Source organism: Dipteris shenzhenensis, chromosome 25, assembly GCF_047967505.1.
Source record: "Dipteris shenzhenensis isolate YYH24624 ecotype China chromosome 25, Dip_SZ_1.0, whole genome shotgun sequence".
Classification (NCBI taxonomy): Eukaryota; Viridiplantae; Streptophyta; class Polypodiopsida; order Gleicheniales; family Dipteridaceae; genus Dipteris; species Dipteris shenzhenensis.
Window position 1 is genome coordinate 47,674,840 of NC_141620.1, and position 8,312 is coordinate 47,683,151.

General features: G+C 40.6%; 1 non-coding gene across 1 annotated transcript; it reads right to left on the reverse strand.

Annotated features, from left to right (window-relative positions):
- Positions 1-5,250: 5,250 nt before the first annotated feature.
- TRNAV-AAC (transfer RNA valine (anticodon AAC)) lies at positions 5,251-5,324 on the reverse strand. The gene has a single exon. It is a non-coding gene; the product is annotated as a tRNA-Val (tRNA).
- Between the last annotated feature and the right edge of the window lie 2,988 nt (positions 5,325-8,312).

An 8,312-nucleotide genomic window follows, 5' to 3' on the forward strand; every position in this document is an offset into this window, starting at 1 on the left:
TGCCCATGAAATATTAGCACCATGGCAAGCATTTCTCCATATATTATTTGTTTAGAGTTTGCAAATGAGGGTAAATTTGACCATAGGAATCATGGGAGGAAGGTTTTCTCAGACTCAACACCAAAATGGATAGTGGTTTATTGAACATTTTAGATAGGCCATCATGTAGAAAAGACCATGGAAAATTCCAATAGGAAACATGAAGTACACTTCTTGTATATGCAAGCTTGTAGCTCTAGCCTCTTCTCCCATCTTCATCCCTCTCCTTCCCTTCTCCCACACTCTCTACCAATCACTCTCTCTATATGAATCGTCCTGCATCATCTATACTTTTCCATCTACATCCTCTCCTAGCTACATCCTCCAACAATCCTATTGCTTTACATATACATCCTCTCCTAGTTGCATTCTCCACCACTCCATCATCTATGCTTTTGCATTTACATCCTCTCCTAGTTGCTTGATTTCATCCTCCACCACTCCTATTGGTGGTAGGCCTATCTCATCTTCTAGCCATTGTGTTCCATGTATTAACTCTCGATAACGTTTAGATCTATAGATGCACTCCATCTAGTTCACCTCATGTGAAGTTTGTGAGTATGAGATGCACTTCATTATGTTCCATCTGTTGACTCTAGTGATGACTTTTCGATTCAATGGATGCACTCCATGTGATTCTCCTTATGGCATCATAACTCCTCCTTGTGTGGTTCCTTGTGATTATGATTACTCCTTTAACTTCTCCATTTTCCCTCCTCCATGTAGCTACTCAAGATTGAATACCCGCTTCTCTCTCTCTAGTAAAGCTTAAACCATTATCTAGCTAAATCAAGAGAGATCCCAATAATTATTTCAAATGCATGAAATATTTATTTTTGTATATTTTCGCAGCCTGATAAGCAATTGTCCTTATGATAATTTTCACCCCAAAAAAACATGAAATTGTCCGTCTTGCTAATTTTCACACGATGGTGAAAACTTTTCCATAAATGATTGGTTTAGATTATGTGAAGGGGTTCAGATCAGAAATGAAGTGTCCAATTGGCAGCCAAGCGTGCAAGGCCTAAGGGAATCAATTGTGCAAGGCCTAAAGGAGTGTTTGTAGGAAGGAAATTCAAAGGACAAATCACCACGAGAGTCTATTTGCAACTTGAATGCCTTGCCTTTTTTGGTATCTTTCACACAATGCAAAACAATTCTCAATAATTGATGGTTTAGAGTGGGCCCATAGGGTGTAATTGGACCATGGGTGTGCATGGCCCTAGGATATGGTGGGAGGAGGGTTTTTGTTGGTAATTTTGAGTCTTACATCTGTAACCATGTGTGTGTTAGAGAGTGGTGTTATGAGAGATATCGTGTGATATGTGATTAGAGTGTTTGAAGACTCATGTGCCCTTTGGGAATGCATAAGCTCATGGTAGGTGATGTCATGTGAGTGATGGCAAAAGATTACGCTTTGCCATGTACTTGAGTGGGTTTAAAATATACGAGTACCATTTGAGTTGTGCTATCTCTTTCTCTCTTATTTGGTGCCACAACTTTCCCTATCCCTCTATCTAGTGTGCACCATTGTCATGGATTGAAGCTCCATCTTGCTCCTTGCGCATGCTCTATTCCTACACACATATCATGGATATACACAATCCACCATAGCTTGATATCTTGATTGTGTGGAATGCCAACAAATGGTATAAGAGCTAGCGTAGCTAGCTCTTTTCTAGGTTCTTCTCTAGCTTGAGATCATCTTCTTCAAGATCATCATTTTCACCATTAGCTTTCATTTCCTATGTTTGCCCCTCTTGCTACTGCCCAATGTCTACAAGCTAGTGCTCCCTATTTTATGTTCTTTATTTGTTGCTTTTCTATCAGCTCATCTTTTGCTCCTATAGCCCATGATTGCATACCTCGGTTTCTTTTGTTGCCGTATGTTTTCTTTGTTGCCCATCTCTCTTTTTGCCTTCTGAATGAACTCATTCAGACCATCTTTTTTCCCAATAGCTTCTTTCAAATTTTTATAAAAGTTGCTCGATACATTTGATTGCATTGATACATATAGTAGACTTCCACATTTAGCAACAATGGCTAGCTTTTCTTTCCTTGTGTGTATGTTGTTGTATAGTGTAGCCCACAACCAAGTGTATCACAAGGATATAAGTAGCTTGATTTTATACCAGGTGGTTGTATTCTTGCTATCTGTGGTTTCCTAGGGAATGTGCTTGTTGCTAATCCCTTTAGTGCAATTTCACAAGCAACCAACCTCTCTTCTCCAAGAAATATCAGCTACATTAGCCCGTTATATGCTCCTAATGATTTCAAGAGCCATTTCACCAGAGTATTTATGTGTGTGCTTAATGAGGTCAGAAGGAGTTGCAACTCGAGCCGGGATGAGAGCAACACTAGGAGAAAGCTGTCCAACCTGTCCCGAGGTGCATGAAACTTCCAGTGTTGACATCAGGGCTATCAAGGCTCTCTCCCCATAGTCTTTTAGTCCAATGCATTCGCCTTCATTCAAGATAAAAATTCTGCTCTGGAGGGTCTTGTTAGGGAAACTCCCTGTTTGGGCCAGTATTTATAAGTGGAACCTAAGGGTTACACCTTTGTGCCCCTTCTACTAGCAATGCAAAGAAACACACATGCATGTGCTCTAGGATTGTTCCTTTACCAGGAAAGTCTGGTCAGATGTCGTCGTGAGACTCAAGGCAGTGCAAGTGCACGTCAAGATTAGGTGGAAGGTTGCCTTGTAGCTACTCAAGATCGAATACCCGCTTCTCTCTCTCTAGTAAGGCTTAAACCATTATCTAGCTAAATCAAGAGAGATCCCAATAATTTATGAAATATCCATTTTTGTATAATTTCGCAGCCTGATAAGCAATTGTCCTTATGATAATTTTCACCCCAAAAAAACATGAAATTGTCCATCTTGCGAATTTTCACACGATGGTGAAAGCTTTTCCATAAATGATTGGTTTAGATTATGTGAAGGGGTTCAGATCGGCAATGAAGTGTCCAATTGGTAGCCAAGTGTGCAAGGCCTAAGGGAATCAATTGTGCAAGGCCTAAAGGAGTGTTTGTAGGAAGGAAATTCAAAGGACAAATCACCACGAGAGTTTATTTGCAACTCGAATGCCTTGCCTTTTTTGGTATCTTTCACACAATGCAAAACAATTCCCAATAACTGATGGTTTAGAGTGGGCCCATAGGGTGTAATTGGACCATGGGTGTGCATGACCCTAGGATATGGTGGGAGGAGGTCTTTTGTTGGTAATTTTGAGTCTTACATGTGTAACCATGTGTGTGTTAGAGAGTGGTGTTATGAGAGATATCATGTGATATGTGATTAGAGTGTTTGAAGACTCATGTGCCCGTTGGGAATGCATAAGCTCATGGTAGGTGATGTCATGTGAGTGATGGCAAAAGATTAGGCTTTGCCATGTACTTGAGTGGGTTTAAAATATACGAGTACCATTTGAGTTGTGCTATCTCTTTCTCTCTTATTTGGTGCCACAACTTTCCCTATCCCTCTATCTAGTGTGCACCATTGTCATGGATTGTACCTCCATCTTGCCCTTGCGCATGCTCTATTCCTACACACATATCATGGATATACACAATCCACCATAGCTTGATATCTTGATCGTGTGGAATGCCAACAAATGGTATCAGAGCTAGCGTAGCTAGCTCTCTTCCAGGTTCTTCCCTAGCTCGAGATCATCTTCTTCAAGATCGTCATTTTCATCATTAGCTTTCATTTCCTATGTTTGCCCCTCTTGCTACTGCCCAATGTCTACAAGCTAGTGCTCCCTATTTTATGTTCTTTGGTTGTTGCTTTTCTATCAGCTCATCTTTTGCTCCTGTAGCCCATGATTGCATCCCTCGGTTTCTTTTGTTGCCCTATGTTTTCTTTGTTGCCCATCTCTCTTTTTGCCTTCTGAATGAACTCATTCAGGCCATCTTTTTTCCCAATAGCTTCTTTCAAATTTTTATAAAAGTTGCTGGATACATTTGGTTGCATTGATACATATAGTAGACTTCCACATTTAGCAACAGTGGCTAGCTTTTCTTTCCTTGTGTGTATGTTGTTGTATAGTGTAGCCCACAACCAAGTGTATCACAAGGGTATAAGTAGCTTGATTTTATACCAGGTGGTTGTATTCTTGCTATCTGTGGTTTCCTAGGGAATGCGCTTGTTGCTAATCCCTTTAGTGCAATTTCACAAGCAACCAACCTCTCTTCTCCAAGAAATATCAGCTACATTAGCCCGTTATATGCTCCTAATGATTTCAAGAGCCATTTCACGAGAGTATTTATGTGTGCGCTTAATGAGGTCAGAAGGAGTTGCAACTCGAGCCGGGATGAGAGCAACACTAGGAGAAAGCTGTCCAACCTGTCCCGAGGTGCATGAAACTTCCAGTGCTGACATCAGGGCTAGGGTCAAGGCTCTCTCCCCACAGTCTTTTAGTCCAATGCATTCCCCTTCATTCAAAATAAAAATTCTGCTCTGGAGGGTCTTGTTAGGGAAACTCCCTGTTTGGGCCAGTATTTATAAGTGGAACCCAAGGGTTACCCCTTTGTGCCCCTTCTGCAAGCAATGCAAAGAAACACACATGCATGTGCTCTAGGATTGTTCCTTTACCAGGAAAGTCTGGTCAGATGTCGTCGTGAGACTCAGGGCAGTGCAGGTGCACGTCAAGATTAGGTGGAAGGTTGCCTTATGGGAAGCCTCAATGATGCATCTTTTGAAGCTTGGCAGGTGGGGAGAGGTGTAGTAATCGCCAATATATGGAGGTTCATAAATGACGTGGACTTTTTAAGACCTCATCACGGCAAAGGGCTAACAACTACAATCTTGGAGGATGTCAAGAATACCCTGCAATTTTTTGGGGGAAAAATTTAGACTCCTGGAGTCATAGGCAAACTGTTGTAGTCAGTCGTCGTCCCTTTTTGAGGGCAGACTTTTTATCTCATTTTTGTAAAATTTTTATAAATATGAGTTATATTTACCTGCCAAGAAAAAAAAAAGGTGAATGATAATATATCATTCATAAGGCCTGCCCGAGATCCAAATATAGCAAAAGAGGACGGAAATGATGAGGAGAGAGAGAGAGACAGAAAGGCTAAAACTGTTGGGGGCATGCACCAAAAACGTGGCCAAAATGAAATAAAAAATAAGCATGTATTTTCGCTTCTACGAAAGGGAGGGAACTCCTAAAAACTGTCCTCCATGTAAAGAACGAGGACGCTCCAAAAGAATGGCTTCGCCCGGACTCGAACCGGAGACCTTCAGTGTGTTAGACTGACGTGATAACCAACTACACCACGAAACCGGATGTTGGATTTACATGAGGAGTTTTAAATATTATACATTCAATTTGTGTAATTAATGCGGGGTTCTCGCATCGCGTGGACTGGACATCGATTAGAGTTCCTTTGCCAGAATCATAAGACGTCTGTTTCTTCCGATTTAATTTAAAAGGATGAGGCTCGAAAGTCGGCATTGCATGTACCGTCGCGACGGACCAACGTCGTCGCTTACGTAGAGCAGCGGCTGTATATACGTAAAGGGATTCTAATTCCTGCAGCTTTTCTGTATGCATTCAGAACGCCTAGCAACGTCTCTTTTATAAAATCTTCATCTTGAAGCACGAGTTCAAACAATGCTTCAAAGTTCGACAACCAAATTTTCGAGCAAATAAAATTTCATACGGAGAAAAATCCAAGGGCCCCTACCTCAACCACTATGCCTCCGATTTAGATCTCACGGCTCAATCTCAACTCCAAAAGCTTCAAGAAATATGGCTTAAATTAAAGGAAGGAGATCTATGCCTCTCATGCCTTTGCTTGGTTTGTAGTAACAACAACATCATCTTCCCCACTCAAGCTCAAATCAAAAGTAAGCTATATATGTATAGTGGTAGTATCTTTTTATAAAGTAAGCTATATATGAAACGAGCCGGATACATAACTATAATTGCAAATAATTGAGTATCCTTTCTATAAGAGCAGCACTAATAGATAATGAGGATACTGCTTGACCAAAGAAAGTGCACATCTTTTGGCTCTAGTTTGGAGGCAAATCTCCTCAGCATCATCGTCTTCCTTTGTTCACAGAGAAGTTTGTTGCATTAAGTTCAGTTTTGCTATGCTTAATTAATTCCACATAGATGCGTCATCTTGGGAAGGTCTCTTGAAGCCTACATAATCTCCTTAGAATCTTTAAGCAAGGGTGGCTGATTCGGTGTCAATGGACTTTGGCAATCCAGACCAAGATTTTTGGAGCCTAGCTATTCTCATCCCACATACATTTTTAATTTGTCTTCATCATTTTCCTCTCTTCACAAAATGCCTTGGTACAAGACATTCTAGAGAATGTGGAGGAAAAAAGAAAGAGACAATCAAGTTGCTCCTAGGTAAAAGCAACTACTACCAAAGGTCCATCCTAAATTTTGGTAGCATATGAATGCCTCTCATGGACTACCACTACTACAATACAAGGCCCTTTTTTACGCTTTGTATCGATTATTCTTTTAATGAAATTGACAGGTGTCGACAAAAGCATTGAAACACCCATTGAAATTTCTCACCATATATGTAGTAAGCCTCTAAATAATTGCTTGATGATGCATCACTGTCGATGTACTAAGGATACTGATCTGCTTGATCGACTTGATAATTGTATTCCCCTTTTGAATTGCAATCAATGTCAAGATACACTATTTCACTATTCTGGATATCCTCGCTTGCAAGAAACATGTTCTGAGGTTCACTGGCATAATGACTATGACTTGAATGTCCACCGAATGATTCCTCTTCTCGAAAATTCCCTTGAGTGATGTTGGATTAGTCACACTGCTTTTTGCGGAAATCTCTTTCATAGTATCCAAACTTATGACCATAGTTGCACTAAATATTTGAGACATTGGTGGATGCATTCCCTCTTCCTTCGAATCTTCCTCCGTTGGAATGACTTCCTCTTGGTTGTGCTGATGTTGATGCTGACTTTGATTATGACTTTGTTGTTGATGATGACCACTTGCTGAAATGCTCTACCTTTGCCTCTGTTCCTATTTGAATCTGTGAATGCTTGATCATTGGAATGACCTTTGTGTGCATGAACGGCTTGTGCCCTGAGTTCTTCACCAAGTAATACTCACTGTAATTCTTCCAGTGTTCTTAGACTCTTAACGAGCTACAAACATATCCCATGCTTCTTTTGATGTCTTCATGGTGTTGAGCTGTCCTAGCATGACATCTTGCAATTCTTCTTGATCAAATGATATGCATATCTTTCTTTCTTGTCTCATTCTTCCTATGCTCGAACAATGGCAAGATCTACTGCTGGTGTGGGCACTAGTGGTGAAGGCATAGATCCCCACTGCTACTGAAAGCGGCAATGGTGGGAGTGGAGCTACTGCTGGCTAGATCGTTCAATGGTCTAGGTGTAGACCCATCAACATACTCCCATTTGTCTTGAAGTACAAGAATGGTCTCCATTTGGTATTTCCATCTCCGTAGTTGGAATTATTTATCTTAGCATATGCCTCCAAATTGAGGTTGCTAGGGGTAGACCTAGTGCAAAAAAATGTACTCAAAATATCTCTGAAAATTACTATATGAATCAACTGCAATACACTGTCTGTGAAAATCATCGTTTGAATCAGCTGTAATACACTGTCTGTATCAAATGTAATCTAAACTATTGGTGAAGATAGAACTACAATATATATCCAATCTGTTACAAGGCTAGTGGCAATTAATGCCAGGAATAGCCAAGAGGCTTTACAAGGTTTGAATAAAGTGCACAATGCTAGAAAATAGCCTATAAGGCTTTACAATGGTGGCATGTGAGTGTAAAAAGGAAAGATAACCTTGGGATGATAAGATGTGATGGGATCTTCTAAGATTATGTTTTGGTCAACAATTTCGTCTGCGGTGCATTGAAGTCGGTCGAGTGTCATTGAAGTTGACCGAGTGTCAAAATGTCCTTGAGAAAAATGATGAGCAGCCAGAAAAAATGCATGGTGGCCATGAGTGCTAGATTCGAGATGAAAGCGAAGGTGGTGTTAAATTCTTCCACGTGAGGGGCCACTGCATAAGATGGTCCCACTTCTGAAAAATCAAACTTAGGGAAGTTACATACAATATTGGGATGAGATGTGTGCATCTTCTCAAATTCCGACCAACTCTATCTGCAGCTTAGAGGCATATATGTGGAGTCTATCCAAAATTAACTGAACAATAGGTTCACCAAAATGCATCATGTTTCAAAAAGGGTATCACCACTAAGGCTGTAGGCCAACTTGTGCATCTGTGGT